This window comes from Stegostoma tigrinum, chromosome 4, assembly GCF_030684315.1.
Source record: "Stegostoma tigrinum isolate sSteTig4 chromosome 4, sSteTig4.hap1, whole genome shotgun sequence".
Classification (NCBI taxonomy): domain Eukaryota; kingdom Metazoa; phylum Chordata; class Chondrichthyes; order Orectolobiformes; family Stegostomatidae; genus Stegostoma; species Stegostoma tigrinum.
The window spans coordinates 44972700-44999182 of record NC_081357.1 but is presented as its reverse complement, the minus strand read 5'-3'; the positions used below and the strand labels follow the sequence as shown (position 1 = coordinate 44999182).

Below are 26483 nucleotides of genomic sequence, written 5' to 3'. Positions count from 1 at the left end.
CCTCAGCAGTAAATATCAGTTTCAGTGCGATAGAAGCTGCAATGTTTATTATTTATTGTCCCTAACGCAAGCACCACTGGCAAGGCCAACGTTTATTGCTCATTCCTGAATGCCCTTGAGAATATGGTGGTGAGCCACTTTCTTTCACTGCTGCCATAGGTGTACAGTGCTGTCCAGGAAGGAGTTGCAGAGTTCTGACCCACTACTGGTGAAAGAACAAAGATGTAACTTCAAGCGATCCAAGTCATTTTTGTGGCACAGTGGTAGTGGCACAGGAGGCTGGGGTTCAAATTCCATCTTTCAAGTTTGGTGAATTGCTGTAGTGTGTCTTGTAAATGATATACACAGCTGCCACAGTGGATCACTGCTACAGGAACTGCCTAATGAAGTTGGTGATTGGGTTGCTAATCAAGTTGTTTAATTGTGCACGACCATTTATCACTGGATGTCGGAAGGCTGCAGAGTTTTGATCTGATCAATATTTGGGGAATTGCTTTATGCTTTGTCAATATCATTTTGTTTCCTCTATTTAGCAACTATCTAGCCCTGCATGACACCTCATCTTTAGGTACCTGGTGCTGGTCTTGACAAGCTCTCCTCGGTGAGCCAGGTTAATGGTAATACCACACTGAAGAACATGCTAGCCCGTGAGGTTGCAGGTTGTGTTTGAATGTAAATAAATTGCTGATGATCCATGGCATGCCCAGTTTTGATCTGTTCCAAACCTCTCTCAATTAGCAAGATGATAGTACAACTCAACACAATGGACAGTATCCTTGATGTGAAGCCAGGACTTCACCTTCACAAGTGGTCACTCCTACCTAAACGGTCACTGACAGATGGGTTTGTGACACATAGGTTGGTGAAACTGAGCAAACCTTTGTTCTACCTTCCTACTGATTCTCTCATTGCCTACCACAGGCCCAGACTGGCAGGACTCAGGACCTCAGGCCTCAGACAACTTGGTCTGTGGTGGTGCTACTGAGCCAATTGTGTGACGAATCTTGAAGTACCACATGTAGGTTACATTGTGTGCTTTTGATGCTTCCAAGTAACAAGAAGTGATTCATCAGCTGAGGGAGTTCAGTGGAGTATGAGGTATCCATGTTTATTTGACCTGATGCCGTGAGAGTTGGAGGGACCACAGTAAATGTTGAGGGCAACAACCTCTCAAACTGCACATCACTGCGTCACTGCCAGTGCTGTGTATGTTCCACAGGTGGGAATGGAACTGACTAAGAATGGTGATGGAGAAGGCTGGGGCATTGACGTCAAGATACAATTCAGCGTGTATTACTGTATTAGGTTGTTGCTTGATTAATTTTTGGAATTAGCCTAAGTCCCCAGACGTTACTGCGGACTCCCTTGAAATGTTGACAGTGCAGGGTATCCACTTGTCATTTTTGGTGTCTTGGTTGATGTTGTGTAGTCCTTCTTTTCTTACTGTTCAGTTTGTGAATAAATAGTATATTATGCTTTGAGCTTTTATCAACTAAACATTTGAAGTTCAAAATCTTGACACATCACGAAGATTCATGACATTCTTTCTTCCCCATGTGCATTTAGCTAATTTACTTTCTTTTTCTCTGATTCATTTACTTTATAAGCCAGCTGGATAAGCACTTTCTTTCAATTCTGCTAAATACAACAGCAGATAATGCATTTTCTTACATGGACTAGATCCAAAAAAGAAGCCTGCTTTACAGAGTGGGACAAGACAGCTTTTTCAGGTTCCCTAAATGAAGACAGTACAAGAGGTAGACATCTGCACACCTGTCACCACTGAAATTTCAAAGTTCAATGACTAAGGAGTTACTTGTGTTTACCATCTGACTACAATCATCATCAATTTGTGTAAAGATTTTTTGGCCTGTTGGCCTCATTACATTTTATCATATAATTTGGCATTAAGAATTAAAAATATGTAGTCTGATTGATGAAATTACTTCATAATTGGGGGAGCAAGGGTGGCATTGGGGTGAGACAGTAGGGTTATCGTTAAGTAGGTGAAGGGGTGGGGGTCAAGTGTGTGTGGGTATAGTCATGATCAGGAGGTTTCATGGGGTGTTGTGTTGGGCCAGTGAGTTGTCAGCACTGGGCATGTTGGGAGTGTGGTGTCAGTGGTAAAGTGGGGATTTCAGCTGGATAGTCACCCAGGAGCGAGAGCATGTTTTATTCCCTCCAGTTGCTTCTGAGTAACTTGTCACGCAAGTGAGTCACAACCTTCCAAAGTCTAAATAACTGGATGCTGTAAACTTTCTCAGTGGGTTCCAGATTCGATCTATAGCACATGGGCTGCAATGGTTCAAGAAGGCAGCTCACCATCACATTCTCAGGGGCAACTAGGGATGGGCAATAAATGTTGGCCCTGTCCAGCGATGCCCACGTTTCATGAGTGAATTAAAAAACAAAGGAGGACAGTTGCCCATCAGAAGTTACATGTTCCAGGCAATTCCCAAGTATCTGATATATCAAGACTTCCAAGGGTTGCCATGGTACATTTTTCAGAGTATGTTGCTCCAATCCCCACAATCAACATGCTGGGAGTTTCCATTCACCAGAAACTCAACTGGATTTACCATGTAAATACAGTAGCTACAAGAGGCTGGGAATCCAGCAGCAAGTAACTTACGTCCTGACTCCCCAAAGACTGTCCATCAGCTACATGGCACAAGTCAGGAGTACGACAGAATACTCCCCACTTGTCTGGATGGGCGCAGCTCCAACAACACTCAAGAAGTTTGACATCCATCCAGGATAAAGCAGCCCACTTGATTGACACCACATACACCAACATTCACTCCTTCCATTGCCGACTGTCAGTAGCAACTGTGTGTACTATCCACAAGATGCAGAAATTCCCCAAAAATCCTTCAACAGCACCTTCGAACCCCGTGACCACTTCCGTCTTGAAGGGCAAGGGTAGCAGATAGACGAGAACACCACAACCTGCTAGCTCCGACTCATCACCCTGATTTGAAATTATATTGCTGGTTCTTCACTGTCACTAGGTCAGAATCCTGGATTTCCCATCTTAAGGGCATTGTGAGTCTATCTACTGTACATGGACTGCAGTAGTTCAAGAAGGCAGCTCACCACCACCTTCTCAAGTGCAACCAGGGGATGTGCAATAGATGCTCACCAGCCAGAAATGTCCATGTTCCTTGAGTAAAGAATAAAAACAAAGTGATTATCTTCCATCAGAAGACAGAGGCTGAAATCTTTTATTCAAAGCACGAGCAAGAGTAGTAAAAACATGGCAGCAAAATAGAACGTGGTTCAAGATGCTCCACCGCATATAGTCATAGAGCTGTACGGCATGGAAACAGACCCTTCGGTCCAACTTGTCCATGCCAACCAGATATCCTAAATATATCTATTCCTATTTTCCAGCATTTGGTGCATATCCTTCTAAACCCTTCGTATTCATGTACCCATCCAGATACCTTTTACATGTTGTAATTGTAACAGCCTCCTCCACTTCCTCTTGCAGCTCATTCCACATGCGCACTACCCTCTGCATGAAGTTGTTGCCCCTTAAGTCCCTGTTAAACCATTCCCCTCTCACCTTAAACATGTGCCCTCTAGTTTTGGATGGGCCTGCCCCAGGGAAAAAACCTTGGCAATTCGCCCTATCCAGGCCCCTCGTGATTTTATAAATCTCTATAAGGTCACCCCTCAGTCTTCAGGGAAAATAGCCCCAGCATATTCAGCCTCTTCAATTAGATCAAGCCCTCTAACCCTGGCAAAGTCCTGTCAATGTTTTCTGAACCCGTTCAAGTTTCACAGCTTCTTTCCTATAGCAGGGAGACCAAAATTACATGCGGTATTCCAAAAGTGGTCTAACCTACAACTGCAGCATAACCTCACAACTCCTGTACTCAATGCACTGACCATAAAGGCCAGCACACCAAACACCATCCTCACTATCCTATCTACCTGCGACTCCACTTCTTAAGTCACTATGAACTTGTACTCCAAGGCTTCTTTATTCAGCAACACTCCCTAGGACCTCACCATTAAGTGTATAAGTCCTGCCCTGATTTGTCTTTCCAAAATGCAGCACCTCCCCTTTATCTAAAGTAAACTGCATCTGCAACTTCTTTGCCCATATGCTCATCTGATCAAAGCCCTGTTGTACTCTAAGGCAACCTTCTCCACTGTCTCTTACACCATCAGTTTTGGTGTCATCTGCAAACTTACTAACCGTACCTATATTCACATCCAAATCATTTATATAAACGATGAAAAGCAGTGGATCCAGCACTAAGGCCTCCAGTCTGAACAGCAACCCCCCACTACCACCCTCTGTCTTCTACCTTCAATCCAGTTCTGTATCTAATGGCTACTTCTCCCTGTATTCCATGCGATCTAACCTTGCTAACCAGTCCATTATGAGGAACCTCGTTGAACACCTTATTGAAGTCCACACAGATCATGTCCAGTCGCCTGAGCTCATCAATCCACTTTGTTACTTCTTCTAAAAAAACTCAATCAAGTTAGCGAGACACAATTTCCATGCAAAAAGCCATGTTTACTGTCCTTAATCAGTCGTTGCCTTTCCAAAGAAATAAATGTAAATTCTGTGCTTCAGGATTCCCTCCAACAAATTGCCCACCACTGATGTTAGGCTCTCTGGTCTACAGTTCCCTGGTCTTTCCTTACCACCTTTTCTAAACAGTGGCACCACATTAGCCAACCTCCAGACTTGTTGTGAATGATGGTATAAATATCTCAGCAAGGGACCCAGCAATCACTTTCCTAGAGTTCCAGAGTTCTGGGGTACACCTGATCAGGTCCAGGAGACATATTCACCTTTATGCATTTTAAGTTGTCCAGCACCACCACCACCTCTTCCATAAATGGATCTTTTTCAAAATGCCGCTATTTATTTCCCCACATTTTGCTAACTTCCATGTCCTTCTCCACAGTAAACACCGATGCAAAATACTCATTTAGCAGCTCCCCCAACTCTTGCAGTTCCACACACAGGCAGCCTTGCTGATCTTTAAGAGTCCCTATTCTCTCCCTAGTTACTCTTCTGTGCTTAATATATTTGTGGAATCCTTTTGGATTCTCGTTAACCATATTTGCCAAACCTATCTCATGTCTGCTTTTTGCCCTCCTGATTTCTTACTTATGTATACTTCTACTGCCTTTATATTTTTCTAGGGATTCAGTCCATCCCTGCTGTCTATACCTGATACATGCTTCCTTCCAAAACTTCACTTCAAGTCGTCCAGCATTCCCTACACCTACCGGCCTTGCCCTTCACCCTAGCAGGAACATGCTATCTCTGGGAGATAGTAAGAACTGCTGATGCTGGAGTCTGAGATAAAACAGTGTGGAGCTGGAGGCTCATTTCTGAAGGCTTCCCATTTTCCCATCATCCGTTTACCTGTAAACGCCTCGCCCAATAAATTTGGAAAGTTCTTGTTTAATATTGTCAAAATTGGCCTTCCTCCAATATAGAGATTTAACTTTTAGATCCTGTCTATCCTTTTTCAACACAATTTTAAAACTAATGAAATTGTGGTCACTGGACCCAAAGTGCTCCCCCACTGACACCACAGTCACCTGCCCAGCCTTGTTTCCAAAGAGTAGGTCACATTTTGCACCTTCTCTTGTAGGTATTTCCACACACACTGCAAGTCTAATCACTTCAATAGAAATCTGAGTAATCCAGAAGCCAATAACCTTCAGCCTGGCACAGAGTTCTGCCTCTGAGGAGGGGGCACTTGACCTGAAACATTAACTGTGATTTCTTTCCATGGATGCTGCCAGACCTGCCGAACTTTCCAACAAAACAGAAATTGCTGGAAAAGCTCAGGTCTGGCAGCATCTGTGAAGGAAAAGACAGAGTTAACGTTTTGGGTCCAGTGACCCTTCCTCAGAACTGATGGTGGCTGGGAACATGTTAATTTATCTGCAGAAAAAAGGGAGAGGGGGATGGGGTTGTAAATAGTTGTTAATGGAGACTATTACTGTCTAATGACAGGTAGTGGGTAATGGCAGGCTATGTGGTAGCAGGGCCTGGTATGTGGTGTTGGGGCCCTAAAATTATTGAACTCACTATTGAGTCAGGAGGGTTGCAGGGTCCACAAGTGGAAAATGAGGTGTGGTTCTTCTACTTTGCATTGAGCTTTGCTAAAATACTGCAGCAAGCTGGAGACAGAGATGTTGGCCAGGGGACAGGGTGGTGCGTTAAAGTGGCAGGGAACGGGTAGTTCAGGGTCTTTTTTGTGAGCAGAACATAGATGTTCTGCGAAGCTGTCACCGAGTCTACACTTTGTTTCCCCAATGTAGAGGAGACCACATTGTGAGCGGCGAATGTAGTAGACTAGATTCTGGGAAAAGCAGGTGAAGTATTGCCTGGAAGGGATGTTTGGGCCCTTGGATACTGGGGAGGGAGGAGGTAAATGGGCAGGTGTTGCACCTTCGCCAGTTACAATGGAAGGTTGCCGTAGGGCTGTTGCGGGGGTAAGGGGAAGGAAGTGTGGACCAGTGTCTCACAGAGGGAACAGTCCCTGCAGAAGGCAGACAAGAGATGGGACGGGAATATGTGTCTGGTGGTGGCATCTTGCTGGGGTTGGTGGTAATGATGTCTGATGATCTTCTAGATGTGGATGCAGGTGGGATGATTGGTAAGGTCAAGGGGAACCCTATCATTGTTGTGGGAGGGAAGAGAAGGAGTGAGGATGGAAGCACGGGAGATGGGTCGGACCCGGTTGAGGGCCCTGTCGACAACGGAGCTGGGGAATCCTTGGTTAAGGAAGAAGGTGGACATTTTGGAAGCGCCCTTGTCAAAGTTGACCTCATCTGAACATGTATGACACAGACAGAGAAACTGAGAGGATGGAGTCTTTACAGGAAATGGGGTGTGAGGATCTATCGTCCAGGAAGCTGTGGGAGTCAGTGGGTTTGTAGTGGATGTTAGTGGCAAGTCTATCCCCAGAAATGGAAACAGAAATGTCGAGGAAGGGAAGGGAGGAGTCAGAGATAGACCAGGAGAAGTGAGGGCAGGGTGGAAATTGGAGGCGAAATTGATGAAGTTTTCCAATTCCAGATGAGACAGGGATGCAGCATTGATGATATTATTGACATATCGGAGAAAGAGTTGTGGGTGGGAGCCGGGATAGGACTGGAACAAGGACTGTTCCATGTACGCCACGAACAGACAGGTACAGCTAGGGTCCATGCGGGTATCTATGGCCACCCCTCTCACCTCACGAAAATGAGTGGAGTTAGAAGAGAAGTTGTTGAGGGTGAGGACGAGCTCAGCCAAGAGGAGGAGGTGGTGGTTTTTTTTTATTCATTCACAGGATGAGGGCGTCACTGGTTAGGCAGCATTTATTGCCCATCGCTAATTGCCCAGAAGGCGGTTAAGAGTCAACCACATTGCTGTGTGTCCGGATTCACACGTAGGTCAGACCAGATAAGGTTCGCACTTTCCCACTCTAAAGGACATTAGTGAACCAGATGGGTATTTCTGACAATTGGCAATGGATTCATGGTCATCATTAGACACTTAATTCCAGATATTTATTGAATATAAATTCCACCACCTACCATGGCAGGATTTGACCTCATGTCCCAGAATGCTATCTGAGCTTCCAGATTAACAGTCCAGCGATAGTAGTGGGTGGGGATGGTTCAGGTCTTTGCTCCAGGAAAAGGCGGAGAGCCCTAATAGCCTCCTGGTGTAAAGGGACTGCACGTCCACGGTCAAGAGGCAGTGGCTAGAACCAGCAGACTGGAAGTTTTGAAATCAGCATAAGGCATCAGAGGAATCATCGATGTATGTGGGCAGGGAATGGACCAGGGAAGAGAAGACTGAGTCAAGGTAGGAAGAGATGAGTTCTGTGGGGCATGAGGATGCTGGAACAATGGGTCTGCCCAGACAGTCCTGCTTGTGGATTTTTGGGAGGAGGTAGAAGCAAGCTGTACAGGCCTGGGGGACTATCAGCTAGGAAGCGGAAGGGGGAGATCACCGGATGACATGAGATTAGTTACCACAGTAGATAAAAGGGCCTGATGTGTCATAGTGGGGTCATGATCCAAGGGAAGGCAGGAGGAGGTATTTGAGAGCTGGCGCTCAGCCTCTGCAATGTAGAGGTCAGTACGCCAGACTACAACAGAGGTCAGTTCTGAACTTTCCAACAATTTCTGTTTTCGTTTCTGATTTACAGTATCCATAGTTCTTGCACTTTTTTTTCCCCATAGAATTCTGTAAGACCATAAGACATAGGAGTGGAAGTAAAGCCATTCGGCCCATCAGGTCCACTCAGCCAGTTAATCATGGCTGATGGGCATTTCAACTCCACTTGCCTGCACTCTCCCGATAGCCCTTGATTCCTTGTGAGATCAAGAATTTGTCAATCTCTGCTTTGAAGACATTTAATGTCCCGGCCTCCACTGCACTCCGTGGCAATGAATTACACAGGTTCACCACTCTCTGGCTGAAGAAATGTCGTCTCATTTCAGTTTTAAATTTACCCCCTCTAATTCTAAGGCTGTGCCCACGGGTCCTAGTCTCCCCACCTAACGGAAACAACTTCCCAGCGTCCACACTTTCTAAGCCAAACATTATCTTGTAAGTTTCTATTAGATCTCCCCTCAACCTTCTAAACTCTAATGATTATAATCCCAGGATCCTCAGCCGTTCATCATACGTTAAACCTACCATTCCAGGGATCATCCGTGTGAATCTCCGCTGGACACACTCCAGCGCAAGTATGTCCTTCCTGAGGTGTGGGGCCCAAAATTGGACACAGTATTCTAAATGGGGTCTAACCAGAACTTTATGAAGTCTCAGAAGCACATCGCTGCTTTTATATTCCAAGCCTCTTGAGGTAAACAACAACATTACATTCGCTTTCTTAATCACGGACTCTCCCTGCAAGTTAACCTTTAGGATAGTGAATGTAATGTTGTCGTTTATCTCAAGAGGGTTGGAATATAAAAGCAGCGATGTGCTTCTGAGACTTTATTCTATTCTATGCTACCTGTCAGCACATGCTGAACTACTACGATATTGCATCCTGTTACTCAGTCCCATTTGTGAAAAGCTATCCAGAAAAATATTTTCCAGTAACCTTCATGCCACCCGGCAGGTGAAATTAACTATGTTTTGATTTGCATCCTCTAGTTGAGCCCCTGGAGAACAAAAGTGATCAAGAGTCAAGGAATGATATGATACAGTCTAGAAGGAAACCATTCAGCTCATCACACTTGAGAACTATTAGTTTAGTCCCAATCTCATTCTTTCAGATAAATCTCACTTTGTTATTTCCTCAAATACATCTACATTTTTTGATTTTTTAAAATTTTCAAATATTTATCCAGTCCCATTTTAAAAACCGTTGATACTTTATGCCACTTCCAGTGCCTGACTCATTGATCAGTGAAAATAGCTGAGAGACAGATGCCTATGAAACCTATACCTAGAGGTCATTTAGTAAGCAGGAAGTAAAGTGGAAACTTTGAAAATGAAGATAAAGATTTTGAAATCAATGCAGTGTGGTGGAGTGGAGATTGGTAATGGTGGGAATGAAGGATGAGATTGACAATATGGAAGAAAGGAACTCAGTCTTGAATTTTGGATAACCTGATGATTTTAAAAACAGGGCACGACAGATGTTAAGAGTAATCAAAAAAGTAATGAATTTTGCACTAAAATTGCATAAAAACGTAATTTATTTACATTGATTTTTCATCAATTCTGTTGTCTATAAGTATATTCTGATAGGAAAGTGGATGACAACAGAATAGATAGGGAGAAATTACTGCCACCCTTTAAAGGATCAAGAATACGAAGGCACAGATTTAAAGTGATTTGAAAAGAAGCAAAAGAATTGTGAAAAAAATCTTTCCCACCCAGCAATTAGACAGGAATGCAGTGCCTGGCAATGTAGTGGAGATAGGATCAAAGAATTCAAGAACATATACAGCCCGTCATGAATGCCTCATCTTGAGTTGCTAGACCTGATCAAAGTCTGATCGGTATGACAGGTCGGCACAACATCAAGGGCCGAAGGGCCTGTACTGTGCTGTAATGTTCTATGTTCTATATTAAACAATTATAAACAATATGCCAAGTCACTGGCAGAAGGCTGTAGAATGGCACCAATTTGTTATGGTTACTTGTACAGCCGGTCCAAATGATGGGCCAAACGGTCCTGTTCTATCCCATAACAATTCTGTAATCCTGGTCAAACCTTTTGAATCCTTTCCAATATTCCTGTTTCTATTTTGAAGTACAATAACCAAAATCCTTCATTGTGGTACAGAACTTCCCAAACTTTTGATCCATGCAGTGTCAGCATCATTTAGGTCGAATTTGAAAGCTGAGTACAGGATTAAGGATAGGATTCTTGGCAGCATGGAGGAACAGAGGGATCTTGGTGTGCAGATACATAGATCCCTTAAAATGGCCACCCAAGTGGACAGGGTTGTTAAGAAAGCATATGGTGTTTTGGCTTTCATTAACGGGGGGATTGAGTTTAAGAGTCGTGAGATCTTGTTGCAGCTCTATAAAACTTTGGTTAGACCGCACTTGGAATACTGCATCCAGTTCTGGGCGCCCTATTATAGGAAAGATGTGGATGCTTTGGAGAGGGTTCAGAGGAGGTTTACCAGGATGCTGCCTGGACTGGAGGGGTTATCTTATGAAGAGAGGTTGACTGAGCTCGGTCTCTTTTCATTGGAGAAAAGGAGGAGGAGAGGGGACCTAATTGAGGTATACAAGATAATGAGAGGCATAGATAGAGTTGATAGCCAGAGACTATTTCCCAGGGCAGAAATGGCTAGCACGAGGGGTCATAGTTTTAAGCTGGTTGGTGGAAAGTATAGAGGGGATGTCAGAGGCAGGTTCTTTACGCAGAGAGTTGTGAGAGCATGGAATGCGTTGCCAGCAGCAGTTGTGGAAGCAAGGTCATTGGGGTCATTTAAGAGACTGCTGGACATGTATATGGTCACAGAAATTTGAGGGTGCATACATGAGGATCAATGGTCGGCAAAACATTGTGGGCTGAAGGGCCTGTTCTGTGCTGTACTGTTCTATGTTCTATGTTTACTTGAATCAAAGGGTACATAGAAGATAAGAACATAAGAACTAGGAGCTGGAGTAGGAGTAGGCTGATCTTTTCGTGGACTCAGATCCACTTACCCATGCTCTCACCATATCCCTTAATTCCTTTATTGTTCAAAAAAAAATCTACCTTAGCTTTAAAAACGTTTACTGAAGTAGCATCAACTACTTCACTGGGCTAATCCATAGATTAACAGCCCTCTGAGTGAAGAAATTCCTTCTCAATTCAGTCCGAAATCTGCTCCCTCTAATCTTGAGGCTATGCCCTCTTGTCCTAGCTTCACCTGCCAGTGGGAACATCCTGTCTACTTCTATCTAATCTATTCTCTTCATAATTTTATATGTTTCTATAAGATTCCCCCCTCAATCTTCTTAATTCCAATGAATATAATCCCAATCTACTCAGTCTCTCCTCGTAAACCAACTCCTCAACTCCGGAATCAACCTAGTGAACCTCCTCTGCACCCCCTCCAGTGCCAGTACATCCTTCCTCAAGTAAGGAGACCAAAACTGCACACAGTACTCCAGGTATGGCCTCACCAGCACCTTGTATAGCTGCTACGTAACTTCTCTGCTTTTAATCTCAATCCCTTTAGCAATGAAGGACAAAATTCCATTTGCCTTCCTAATTACTTGTTGTACCTGCAGACCAACCTTCTGTGATTCATGGACAAAGACACCCAAGTCCCTCTGCATAGCAGCTTGCTGCAACTTTTTACCATTCAAGTAATAATCCCTTTTACTATTACTCCTACCAAAATGTATGACTTCACATTTATTTACATTGTATTCCAACTGCCAGACCTTTGCCCACTCACTCAATGTATCTATGTTCCTCTGCAAAGTTTTACAGTCCTCTGCATCTTTTGCTCTGCCACTCATCTTAGTGTCATCTGCAAACTTTGACACCCTACACGTGGTCCTCAACTCCAAATCATCTATATACATTGGAAATAATTGCGGTCCCAACACATGAGGCACACCACTAGTCACTGATTGCCAGCCAGAATTGCACTCCTATATCCCCACTTTTTGCTGCCTGTTAGTCAACCACTCCTCTATCCATGCTAATACTTTACTCCTAACGCCATGCATCCTTATCTTATGCAGCAGCCTCTTGTGCGGCACCTTGTTGAAGGCCTTTTGGAAATCTAGGTACACCACATCCACTGGAGTCCCCATTGTCCACTTTGCTGGTAATGTCTTCATAGAATTCCAAAGGATTTGTCAAGCATGACCCACCCTTCTTGAACCCATGCTGCGTCTGCCCAACGGGACAATTTCTATCAAGATGCCTTGCTATTTCTTCCTTGATAACAGACTCAAGCATTTTCCCCACTACAGAAGTTAAGCTAACCAGTCTATAATTTCCCATCTTTTGTCTACCTCCCTTTTTACACAGTGGTGTCACATTTGTTGTTTTCCAATATGCTGGGACTTCCCCCAGAGTCCAGTGAATTTTGGAAAATTACCGCCAGTGCATCTGCTATTTCTCCCGCCATCTCTTTTAGTACCCTGGGATGCATTCTATCAGGGCCAGGAGACTTATCAATCCTTAGCTCCATTAGCTTGCCCAACACTACGTCTTCCGTAATAATGACTGTTTCCAGGCCCTCACCTACCCTCGTCTCTTTGTCAATTACTGGCATGTTATTAGTGTCCTCCACTGTGAAGACCGATACAAAATACCTGTTCAATGTCTCGGCCATTTCATCATATCCCATAACCAAATTTCCCTTTTCATCCTCTAAAGGCCAATGTTTACTTTAGCCACTCTTTTCCACTTTATGTATGTATAGAAACTTTTGCCAACCGTCTTTTTATTCTGTGCTAGTTTTTTCTCATGTTCTATCTTGCTTTTCTTTACAGCTCTTTTTGCGGCTTTCTGTTGACCTTTAAAGTTTTCCAAATCTTCTAGTTTCATGCTGTTTTTGGCCACTTTGTATGCCTTCTCTTTCAATTTGATCGGCTCCCTTATTTCCTTAGACACGCACTGTAATAACTACCTGTATCTGTTTGAGTTTATGGAGCATGGAGGGCAGGAGATTAGTAAGGTGGGTATTTAAATATTGAGTCTAGATTTAAACACTCATGGATAAGGTTTTGTTGGTGCAGAAACTGAGAACAAGGGCAGTGGCGGGAAAAATACGGATCTTAGTGATACTTCCAGACAAAAAAAATGAAAGAATGAACTTACATTTAAGATGAAATTCTTCATGCTCTCTAGAAAGTACATCTCAATCAAAAGCCACATGCACAGGAGCATTTGGGGAACAGCCATCATAATAAAATCAGATTTAGAATTGCCATGGAAAACGACAAGGAACAACAAGATTAAATTAATTTAACTAGAAGAGGGTTAACTTCAGTGAGTTGAAAAGAGATCTGTGCCAGGATTATAAAGTAGGAAATTTATGCTAAACTTAGATTGGACCTTGATTAGAACATACTTAGCATCATGAAATGTAGTTCTGGTCATCACTGTATTTAGGGTGGCAAAGTGGTTAGCACTGTTGCCTCACAGTGTCAGGGACCCGGGTTCAATTCCAGCCTCGGGCAATTTGTCTACATGGATTTTGCACATTCTCCCTGTGTGTGTTTCTTCTAGCAGCTCCGGTTTCCTCACACTAAGGAGCAAAGATGTGCAGGTTAGGTGGATTGACCATGCTAAATTGCCTCATAGCCTCCAGGGATATGCAGACTAAGTGGATTAGCTGTAGGAAATGCAGGGTTACATGGATGGGGTAGGGGGTGGGTGTACGTGGGATGCTAGTTAGTGACTCGATGGACTGAAGGCCTGTTTCCATGCTGTAGGGATTCTATGATACTTTAAAGTAATCCTATCAAGTACACTTGCTCAGTGGTGATAGTCACTTTGGGTTCCACGAGGGCCACTCAGCTCCTGATCTCATTCTAGCCGTGATCCAATCACGAATGAGCTCCAGAGGGGAGGTGAGAGTGACTGACATTGATTAGCAATTGACTGATTGAGACACTAAGCAGCCTTATCAAAACTGGAGTCAATAGGAATTGGTGCGGTGGAGGGAGGAACTCCCCACTATTTGGAAGTCAAATGGCATCAGAAGGTGGTTGTGGTTGTTGGAGGTCAGTAATCTCAGTCCTAGGACTTCACTGCAAAGGCGCCTCAGCGTAGTGTAGCAGCCCCAACCATCTTCAGTTGCTCATCAACAAACTCCCCTCCATTACAATGCCAAAAATGGAGATTGCAAAATGATCGGTACCATTCGAGACTCAAGTATTGGAGCAATCCATGTCCACATACAAGGTCCCAATAACATTCAGGCTTGGGATAAAAAGTGGCAAAAAACAATGCCATATAAAATCCAGGCAACAACCATTTATAAACAAGAGAAAAATCCAATTATTGCTGAATGCCTCACTACCAACACCCCTGGAGTTACTATCCCTGCAGCAGAATCCAAACAGCACCAGTTATATGAATACAATGGCTAAAATAGCAGGTCAGAGATTAGACTTTTGCTGTAAGTAACTCATCTTCTGGCTCCTCAAAGTGTGTCCGCCATTCTCAAGGCACAAGTCAAAAATATGGTGGAACACTGTTCACTTGCCTGAATAAGTGAGGCTACAACAACACTTGAGATGCTCAACATCATCCAAGATAAAACAGACCATTTACCACCTTCAAAATTTACATTCTATTACTGATGCACAGTAGCCACAGTGTGTACCATAGACAAAATACACTACAACAACTCATCAAGCTTCCTTTGACATAGCCTCCAAGTCTGCAACCGATGTCTAGAAGGACAAGGGTGGCGGATGTGTGGGAGGGCCATCACCTGTGAATTCCCTTCCTGACCAGGAACTTTATTCACTGTTCCTGTGTTAAAATCTTGAAATTCCCTATCCAAAGCATCCAAAAATGTTTTTTTTTTAATTCATTCAAAGGACAAGGGTGTCGCTGGCTGCAGCCAGCATTTAGTGTCCAACCAGATTGTTGTGTAGACCAGACCAGGTAAGGATCGTAGTTTCCTTCCCGAAAGGACATTAGTGAACCATTTGAATTTTTCTGACAACAGATGTATAGTCAGGATTAGACTCCAGACTTTTACTGAATTAAAACTCCAATACCAGCTGTGGCGGTATTTGAACCTGGATCCCCAGAACATTATCTGGGTGGGTTCTTTTTCCGTTATTCATTCAAAGGTTGAGCAAGTCGCTCGTTAAGCAGCATTTATTGCCCATCCCTAATTGCCCAGAGAGCAGTTAAGTGCTGTGGGTCTGGAGACACGTGGAGGCCAGACCAGGTGATGATGGCAGTTTCCTTCCCTAAGGGACATCAGTGAACCAATGATGGGTTTTTCCATCAATCAACAATGGATTCACTGTCATCTTTAGATTCTTAATTACAGATATTTATTGAATTCCAATTCCACCATCTGCCATGGCGGGATTTGAACCCGGGTCCCCAGAACATTATCCAGGTCTCTGGAGTAACAGTCCAGTGATAATACCACTAGGCCAATGCCTCCCTTACGCAATTCAAGGAGACAGATCATTGCCACCTTCTAAGGTGATTTGGCAGGGGCAACAAATACTGACCTAAAATTCATTCTCATCAAATCCTTTCCAAACCTCCCATTTCTTACCCTCAAACTGTGCCCCTTGCGATTTTTTCTTTGAACCCTCTATTAAGGCGAGAAGTTTCTCCCCATCTACCACGCCTTTGTGACTCAGAACTTAGTACATCTTAATAAAGTTTCAGAGATAGCAGGAACGGCAGATGCTGGAGAATCTGAGATAACAAGGTGTAGAGCTGGATGAACACAGCAGGCCAAGCAGCTACATCTTCATAGTGGTCTCCTTCAGCCTTTTCTAGTCTAAGGAAGGCAATTCTAGCATTTTAAGTCTCTTTTAATAGCTGAACCACTCCAACTCAAGCAACATCCTGGTGAATCTATTCTACACATAATCTCATTCACTCGCATTGTTCCCGTAATATGGTGACCAGAACCACACACAGTACTCCAGCTGTGGTTTAAGAATGTTAGATTTGGCTTCGTCACAACCTCCTTCCTCTTGAATTCAATGCCTTGACTAATCAAGTCAAGTATCCCAAGTCCTTTTAAGTGCCTTATTTACCTGCGATATGAGAGGGAGAAGGGAATTGAGGTTGTGATGATAGATTTAAATGAGAAAGCCTCGGCGGCAGCTCAAGTACGGAATAAACACTAGCATGGACATGTTAGGTTTCTGCACTATACATTCTTTGCAGTGGCTACTATTTATCAAGCGTAGTCATAGATCATGGAGAATTACTTGAAATTGCTAAACTGGAGCTTTAGGATTCAGGAATTTGAAAATCTAAAGCACAAGCCATTTGCTTACGTCAGAAAAACCCACAGAAATTTGTCTTTTAGTTGTGAAATTTGGCACCTGTTGAAGACTGTCCATAGTATTTTCACTACAGCAGCAAGGACTTGAAACCTGAGAAACTAAGAACAAGAATGTTTCCCTACCCTAACTAAGCCCTTCTGAAATGGTCAGAACGGGAATGAGACATAGAACCTATGTGAAGGTACATCCAAGTCTAAGCAACACAGACTTGAAATTTAACAGTTAAGCACGTTTTTATCTTAAATACTATTGGAATTTTCAAATGAGAATTAGCACCTTTGCATGTTTCATGTCAGAAGCAGCAAGCACCGAAGATCTGAAAAACTAAGAATGCTGTTACCCACTCAAAACCCTCCTGAAATAATAAAAACGAGCACCTGTGTATGGTTACTGTCTATAGGCAGAAATCGGAAAAGGTAGAGAGGACAGGACAAAGATGCAGAAAATAGAATCTTTGTGCTTTCCCTTTGTATCTTCCTTCAGTACTGCCTCAGTCTTACTGGCTCACCAAGAACTATTAGATAAGAAATACCCCAATCAGTCTTGACACATTCAGATTCTCTACTTAAATTAGTATCAAGTCTTAGTACACCCCATTTCTGCCCAGGGAAATTGAAAGGCAATTTGAATTTTTAATAGTTGGAGTTTGTTTTAACAGAGTTTAAGTGCTCCTCACGGGTAATATTTAGTCTGCTTGTTCATTCATAGGCACTATCAAAAATGATTCAGCTAGTCATTAAACGAATACACGGGGTGAAAAAAGTGGCCAATGTACATATTCAGAAATTTATGCCCCAATGACCCTTAATTACATAGCATACAATGTCGTCTGTCAAACTAAGTTGACTTTCCTTTTATTTTTATCCCTGATCATTTCTGGACACAGGTAAGATACACTATAGCAACAATATACTTCACATATCACCCTGAAGTATGTCACTATACTTTACTAATTTCACAGTGAGTGAATATATTTTCCATTTTGATTATAATGTAAATATAACTTCTGCTTATGTAACAAATTCTGCAGTTTAATGAGGTTACCATATTCAACCCGAAAATGATTTTGTTCGTAAATTTTATAAGAAATGCTTTCAGCATTGAGCTAATATATTGCTGAAGTAATTGATAACTGAGCTGGTAACTAAATCATTTTGCATATATTGTCTTCAATTCAGTATGTTTACATTTCTGAGTAACCAAGAGCGTACTGGAAACAATATTCTCTTGTTTGGAAATTAATTCCAGTAAAGCACACTGTTGTTTTATTAATGTTTATTAGGATTGGTGAAAGCACAATGAGTCTACAGGATTAAAAATGATAAGAAAAACTCTGCCATATAAACTTTTGCAGGGTGATATAGCTTGACAACGTTGCTGAGGAAATCCTCATCGGAGAGAACACCCAAAACTAAAACTCAAAATGCTGATGTAAATTTTCTACGCAACATGTGGGTGCACTTATTCTGAAGAATAGGGGACTGTCAGCAATATAAAGAGTGACACACATTATATCTTACACGCTATAACTATTGGTTTTGCATTAGTAGAATAATAGGACTGTAACTCTAGGTGAATAGGAAATAGGTTCAGTCCTACCAATTTGTCTTCAGTCTTGAACCTTTGTTTTGGAAACATCGTGGTAATTTTCTTCAATATTCAACATGTCACCCCACTATGTTGCAGATTCTGAACCCTTTTAATGTTTAAATTAGTGAACAACACGGGATGCAACTTGGCATTTAGGCCTTCATTTTGAAACCTCTTTCTTAAAACAAACAGGAAGGGTATTAGAACATTTAGCTGAACTATATCTACCCCTTTCTTGAAAGTGTTTTGCTTTCTGTGGCAGAGAATTCCACAGGTGCAGCACTCTCTGGGGGAGGAAATTTCTCCACATCGCAGTCCTAAATGGAATACCCAATTTTCTTAGGCCATGACTCCCAAGTCTGGACTCTCATTCTCCAGTATAATGAAAGATGGATGTCAAAACCATGCAGCAGTCCCAAAGTGCTAACTGCAAAGGAATTACCCTAGAAGTTAAAACATCTGATGGGCAATTATCCAGTTTGGAATTCTCCAAGAGAGTCTAAGCTAAGGTTGGAAGCTGTGGAGGGTTCTAAATGCCTTAACTGAATGGTTAGTTTGGAAACATTAGATAAATTAAAACCTGGTCTAATTCCTGGGTAAATATATAAATGACTCAATCCCCAACCACTCTCACTGACATCACCTGTTTTCCCCATCCACTGCAAACACCCTCCGGATCCCACTGACATCACCCCCAGCCCTTTGAGTTTGGCATAATGCAAAATTGTTCAACTTGGGTATGTGACTTCCCTCCTATTCAGACCTAATGCCTCTTCCCTCTAGCTTGGGACCTAACCTGATAACACCCCTCCCTCCTGGCCATTGGACTCAACCCCTTCTTGCCTGACACTGCAACTAAACCTGACTCACCAAAGACCCAGTTCTCCCGACCTCAACCAAACTGACCTAATTCATGGGCCATCAGATCCCCAAGATCATTCCCTCAATCAGATTTGGCCTGACCTGCTTCAAATGCCCCTCTATTAAGCTGACTGTCCACTATTGAGCTGACCCATCCTAAACACTTATCCATTGCCTGCCGCCTCACTCAATGGGCCTACCAATCCGGTCACCCAGCTGACAGTGCATCACTCCACCCACCACCTTATTCCCCACAGTGTCAGTTCTGATATATAACGTGATAGTTCCATTCTCGTGCGATCTTGTGTTATAAGGAAATCACGTAATAGCCATGCCATTTAAACTGACGCGGCCGGAATTGTGTTAAAGCCAGTATAGGTATGGAAAGTTTGCGTTCTACAAATAGCAGTCTAAAGCTAATTTGCATTGAAGAAACACGTGTTATAGCAGAAACAACTGTAGAATTTACCTTAAACACAACTTCTCTCTGAATCCACAAAGTAGCTGCAGAACATTTAAAGCTTGTAATACAGCAGTTAATGCTGAGTAAACAGGCATAGTTTCAATGTAAATCCATTCCTGTGCTGGATATACACATTCCTGACTCAGAATAGACTGTGTCAACTGGGAGGGCTCCAGCTGGTGGTTTACCCAGAGAACACCCCTAAGGTTTTTTTTTTACCAGAGTTAAGAAATGGGGATGCTGTAAATCAGGAACAAAAATAAAGTTGCTGGAAAAGCTCAGCAGGTCTGGCAGCTTCCGTGAAGAAAAAAAAAATCAGTGTTAAAGTTTCAAGTCCAGTGACCCTTCCTCAGGGTTTCCAACGCAGATCAGGAGACTTGAGTTGTGCATTCCATCATGTTGCCAACCATGAGTGCAAGTTTATTCTGTCCATAGATTTTCAAACAAAAAGGAGGTAGGAAATCATAAACCAATTTCATTTTAAGAAGTCCATTGGCCTAACTTTGCTACATTTCATATTAAAAGATGTAATATCCACTTTTTAAAATGATGTTTACATCAAGGCAATATAATAAAATGAGAGGCTGGACGAACACAGCAGGCCAAGCAGCATCTCAGGAACACAAAAGCTGACAATTCGGGCCTAGACCCTTCATCAGGGTCTAGGCCCAAAACGTCAGCTTTTGTGCTCCTGAGATGCTGCTGGGCCTGCTGTGTTCATCCAGCCTCACATTTTATTATCTTGGATTCTCCAGCATCTGCAGTTCCCATTATCACCTTTACATCAAGGCAGGTGTGCTGAGGCTAGATGGCCTTCTTCTTAAATCTCAGAAATGTTTGAAAGTGCTTTACTCATGTTGAATTAGTTTGAAATAGACAAACATTGTAAAGGATATGGATGTTGCCAGCAAGTCCAGCATTTGTTGCCTATCCTCGTTCTCTTCAACTGACTGACTTTGTAGAACATTACAGAGAGCAGTTTGAAGTCACATGCTCTGGATTCACATGAAAGCTAGACCAAGAAAGGACAGCAGATATCCTTGCCTAACATACATCAGCAAATTAGAAGGATTTTTACAACAATTGACTAGCTGATTTTTAGTGAATTCAAATTTTGCCCTTTGCCATGGTGGAATTTGAAGCCATGTCCCCAGAATGTTAGCTTAGGAATCAGGATTTATAGACCAGTGATATTATCAATTCACTGCCACCTTCGCTGGGGACCATATTTTGGGCACAAAGGATTCTAACTGGTTATCAGAAAAATGTTAGCCAAGATACCAGGAAATGTGTCTGTTTCTCTTATTATAGTACCACAGGATTTTTAACATTCACCCAAACTACTACAACAGTCAGGCAATGCCTCAGTTTAATGTGTCATCCAAAAACTGACACTTTTAAAAGTACAACACATCCTCAACATTGCCCTGCTGTGGCCTACAAAATGTCATCAACCTGAAATATTAACAGATTATCTCTCCACAGATGCTGCCAGGATAATGGACATTTCCAGCATTTTCTGCTTTATTTTATGTGCTCAAGCATTGAGTATTCAACAACAAAGGGTTAGGATCAGGCCAAAACTGACAGCATTACAAACTTCAGTCTGTCTGGAGATACTAAATCAAGATGCTCCTGTACAGCCATATAATTTCTCTTAATACTTCCTTTAATAACTTCATCCTTAATGCAATAGGATTTGGAAAGAGTTTGATTACCAAGTACAAAATACTTCATAACACTAAACTCTGGGTTTATTTTAAAAAGGACAAAACTCTGAAAAATGATACTACTCATTTTTCAGAGATAGTAGAAACTGCAGATGCTGGAGAATCTGAGATAACAAAGTGCAGAGCTGGTTGAACACAGCAGGCCAAGCAGCAAGGAAAGCTAACGTTTTGGACATGTCCATCCTGAGCCTCCTGCAGTGCCACAATGATGCCACTCAAAGGTTGTAGGAACACCACTTCATATTTCACTTGGTAACCCTGAAGCCCAATGGTATCAATGTGGACTTCACAAGCTTCAAAATCTCCCCTCCACCACCACATCCCAAAACCAGCCCAGCTTGTCCCTGCCTCCCTAACCTGTCCTTCCTCCTATCTATCCCTTTCTCACACTTCAAGCCACACCCACCCCCTTGACCTGTCTGTCTGGACTGACCTACCCCTCCCTAACTCCCCCACCTACACTCACCTTTACTGGCTCCATCACCGCCTCTTTGATCTGTCCGTCTCCTCTCCACCTATCGTCTCCTCTATCCAACTTCTACCACCTCCCCCTCTCTCCCTATTTATTTCAGAACTCCCTTCCCCTCCTCCATTTCTGAAGAAGGGTGCAGGCCCGAAACGTCAGCTTTTCTGCTCCTCTGATGCTGTTTGGCCCGCTGTGTTCATCCAGCTCTGCACTTTGCCATCTCTGTTCATTTTAAATTTGTTCCCAACTTCCACTTAAAAAAATGAATGCCGTCATATATTGTAATTATAATGCTGTACTAGATCTCAAGAGTGCATTTTGGCTTGAAAGCTTTAAAAGAAATTCAAAATAATCAATTAGCATGACAGATTTGATTTCATAATTTAATTCAATAAAAGAATCAGAATCAATTAGGCTGGCATACAGTCAACAGAGAGAAATTTTAACGAGCTTCAGTAAAGAACAATGAATCATGTCAATATGACTGGGACTCTAACGATGCAATTATTTTAAGCATTTTAAAGAAAGTTCATATCATGGAAAACATAATCAGTCAATGCAATTCAGTATACTTTGAGTGACTATTAATAACTGCCCATATTGATTTTCTTTACTAATGCAGTATTGTTGTACATCACAAGAAAGCCATACTGATGAAATGGCAACAATTCAGATTTTGCATTTCAGCAGGAATAGATCTTCATTCCATGCTGTATAAGACATGATAAAATATCACTCACTACTTACTGGCAGGAACATGTTTTGTTTAAAAGGTGCAGAATGTCTTTACGCTGGCCTATTGAGATGGTTAAATAAAAGTAATAAATTTTTGCTGAAGTTCGACTTACATAAACATTATGTTAGGATGCTGCAAACCTGAAATTAAGACAGCGGCTAAAAATAACAGCATTTTGAAACAACTAGAATTTTCTTGCTGCTACAATGCTGCAATGTTGACTGCCCATTTCAGAAAGATGGAAGGATTCAAAGAAGATAATTGGCTGTAAAAATGATCTTCAAAAACAAAGTCAAACAATAAACAAATCATATAAAGTTATGATATTAAACTTAAATAGATTAGATACAATAACAAAAGAACATAGAAGGGATGCCGAGAGATTAAAATAGAGAAAAGTAGAGAGAAATTGTTAAAACGTCATTAGCCAGATTTGGAATAACTGGCAAAAGGCCTAGACAGGGCAGTAGGAATGCTTTTCAGTCACCAGTTGTATCAGTTTGGAATGCACAACTGAAGGTTTGGAATCAGAATTCATTATCTAGGAACTTTCAGGAGACACTGGCCATGTGTGTAAAGCAGATTAATTTGTACGGTTAAGGGGACCAGAATGGTGCTGGATAAAATTGGATGAAGAATCTGTTTGGGTATAACAGGCACACCTAGCTCTGTGATGGAAGTCTACATAAGGGGGCCAGAGCATTTTGCAACTGGAGTAATTTAAGAGTTTCAAATCCACCACCTGTCTTTTTGAGATGTTGTGCTTACTTGCCCTACAGTAGGGCTGATCACTTATAACACACTCGTCATGTGAAATCCTAAACAGTGACTGTTGCCAAGCTCAGCACCCAGGGCAGAATCACGTCTAAGTTTGATCCTATCCACATACAGCATTGAAGAAATGGTTAACATTTTCCCCTGCTTGAACTTGATTACCTTGAGAATAAAGGCAACATTTGGCTTGGTATGTTATCAAGGATCCTAGCAGAAGTGGAGCCAATGGGAACCAGGGAGAAATTCTCCGTTATTTTAAGTTAGATCTAGCATCAATGAAAATAGTTGGGTTTTTGGGTTTCAAGAATCCCCATCCCAGGAGATCAAGTTAAGACTTTCTCAGGGCAATGTCCTCAGCCCAAACACCTTTATCTGCTTTAACAATAACCTTCCTTCCATCATAAGGTCAGAACTAGTGATTGGACAATGTTCAACACAATTCACAACTCCCCAGAATATTGAAACAATCAATGTCCAAATGCTGCAACACTTGGACAATATTCAGATTTGGGCTAATAAATGGTAAATAACATTCACACCACTCAAGTGCAAGGCAATGACCATCTCTAACAAATGATAAATCAACAATTGAACCTTGATATTCAGTAATGCTATTAATAAACCCTCGACAATCAAAAGCCTGGGGGCTACCATTGACCAGAAACTGAAGTGGTTAGCCACATAAATACTGTGTTTACAACAGCAGGTCAGGATTTCTGTTATTATGAACTCACTTCCTGATTCCTAAGGTCTGACAACATACACAAGGTACATGTTAGGCATCTGATGGAATACTCCCCACTAGCCTGTATAAGTGAAGCTCCAACATTGCTCAAGAAGTTCAACACTATTAAGGACAAAATTGCCCTCTAGACTGGCATCCCATCCAAGACCTCCATCATTCACTTGCGCCACTACCACCATGGCAGCATAGTGTACCATCTATAAGATGCTTGACAACAATTCAACAAAGCTCCTTAGACAGCTCTTCCCAAACTATGACATCTACTGTCTAAAAGGATAAGGGCAGCAGATATGTGGGAACACCATCACCCGAAAGCTCCTTCCATTTCACACAGCATGCTGACTCAGAGCCATATTGCTGTTCCTTCATTGTCAGTGGGTCATAATCCAGGAACTTAACAGCAATATAGGTGTACCTACACCACATGAACTGCAGCGGTTCAAGAAAGTAGCTCACAATTAGGCAATCAGGGAAATAGAACAAATGTTAATGTGGCCAGCAATAACGCTGAATCCCATAAATTATAAAAATCAGATTGAGTGAAAAAGTGAGCAATGATTTCTTCGTCACACTAGACAGATTTTTTCAAATATTTCAAAAGCAGGAAGATTAAATGCCTTGACAACATGACCGTTTCTTTTGTTAGCTGCTACTTTATTAACATACATTAATGTCTACTTTTAATATTTCCAAAGGCCAGCTTACCTCTCTCAAAGTTCACTGTAGCTTTCCCAAAGGTGTCTGAGGACTGTTTCAAAACAAAACAACTTTATCTCTCCTAAAGGGTGTGCCACCACCCCAAATCATTCCCCAAAGTTTTGACCTGCTCCTGCTCGATCTAATCTGCACACATCATGATTCACATTTCTAGGTCCCCCTGCAAAATACGTTTGTGTGAAATTCAACCAAGCCCCCTGAAAATGCAAGATTGGTGGCAGGATTTTGGCGTGTTCTTCCATTTTCAGAATTGCAGAAAGGTTTTCTGTTGGATTGAAAATCCAGGCTACTGAGTCATGCTGACCAATCGATAGGCACGAAGGCATAGATTTTTGTTAAGTAAGGGTGTGAAGAGTTACAGAGTAAAAATAGATAAATAGAATTGGATTTAAGCATAAGCTATCACTCAACAGAACCGCAAATAGTACTGAGGAGCTGTTTTGTGGGTGCTGCATTTGCCTGCATAATAACAATGACAACTTCATACAAATCCATTGTATGTGCAGCACTTCAGAACATTTGAGTCATCGTGTGGCATATATAACCAAAAGTCTTTTTTTAAAGCAATATCGGTCCCACAATTCTCCAGATGTGGTCCCATCAAAGCTGTATGCATATTGCCATTTTTATTGGGTTGTAGTGAAGGAGTTTTCTTTTAACAAGGTGGCAAGTTAAGAATGAACAATTTTTTAAATTTCTTAACACACTGTACTGTCACTTGAGGTTCATTAGTTCAACACAGTGGTTGAATGGACATGAAAATGTCATAGCTTGATATGAATCTTTTGAAGGGTCATAGAGATTGCGGAGTTAAAATATAGGGCACACTCAAAACATACACTTCATATTCAGAAGAATTTTAAAGAAATTTTAGCACCCTCATTCTGGACTGGAGTAGGCAATTGGATAAAACTTCCACAATAAGAGTTCTACATACCGGATGCTCCAGTGATGGACATCCCATCGTACTGTAAACTCTCCATCAATTTAGTAATCAACTAAAAATCAACTGAGGACACTTTTACTTCATAAGATTGTAGCAACTCTAGAATTGACTGCCTAAACTGAAAAACAGAAAAGACTTCAACCCACTTATTCAGAAGTATATTTGAGCCAGGACCAAGACATGAAAAATGTCTATTCCCAAAACACTACTCAGTCCACACATTTACACAAAGGCTAAAATTTCAATTGATCATGAACAGGACAGCAGTTGTCACTGGCCATTTCTAGTTCAAACAAATTCTTGCCTACTTTCTCACAAACAAACCCAACGTTCTTCATTCTGATGAAATAATGGTACAGAAAGATAATGGAAAGGTGCAAATATCTCTTTGAACATGATGTAATCAAATAGATTTTATTTTTATTTGACAAAAATATAATGCCAGAGCTTTTAAACTACTTTTGAAAGAACTGAACTCAATTTGAGAAATTTGCATGCTTGTAAACAGCATTTACTAACTTTGTGGTTTCCATAAAAAATGAGATATTAATATGCAGTGCTGTGAAATATTACCATGAAAGATACAGTGCACATAAATACATCAATGTTTTCCATATGGAGTAACAAAGATTGGCAGATTCAAGAAATTTAGATTATTTGCTCAATTTCATGCAGCACATAGGAAGGTAGGAACAGAGTCCTACAGCATGGATAAAAAAATGTGAGGCTGGATGAACACAGCAGGCCAAGCAGCATCTCAGGAGCACAAAAGCTAACGTTTCGGGCCCAGACCCTTCATCAGAGAGGGGGATGGGGAGAGGGAACTGGAATAAATAGGAGAGAGGGGGAGGCGGACCGAAGATGGAGAGTAAAGAAGATAGGTGGAGAGAGTATAGGTGGGGAGGTAGGGAGGGGATAGGTCAGTCCAGGGAAGACAGACAGGTCAAGGAGGTGGGATGAGGTTAGTAGGTAGATGGGGGTGCGGCT

At 42.0% G+C, this 26483-nt stretch overlaps 1 protein-coding gene across 1 annotated transcript in view; it reads right to left on the bottom strand.

The window, feature by feature from the left end:
- Positions 1-26483, bottom strand: part of pex7 (peroxisomal biogenesis factor 7) — a 75980-nt gene that overhangs the window by 5391 nt on the left and 44106 nt on the right. The gene's annotated exons all lie outside the window — the stretch shown is intronic.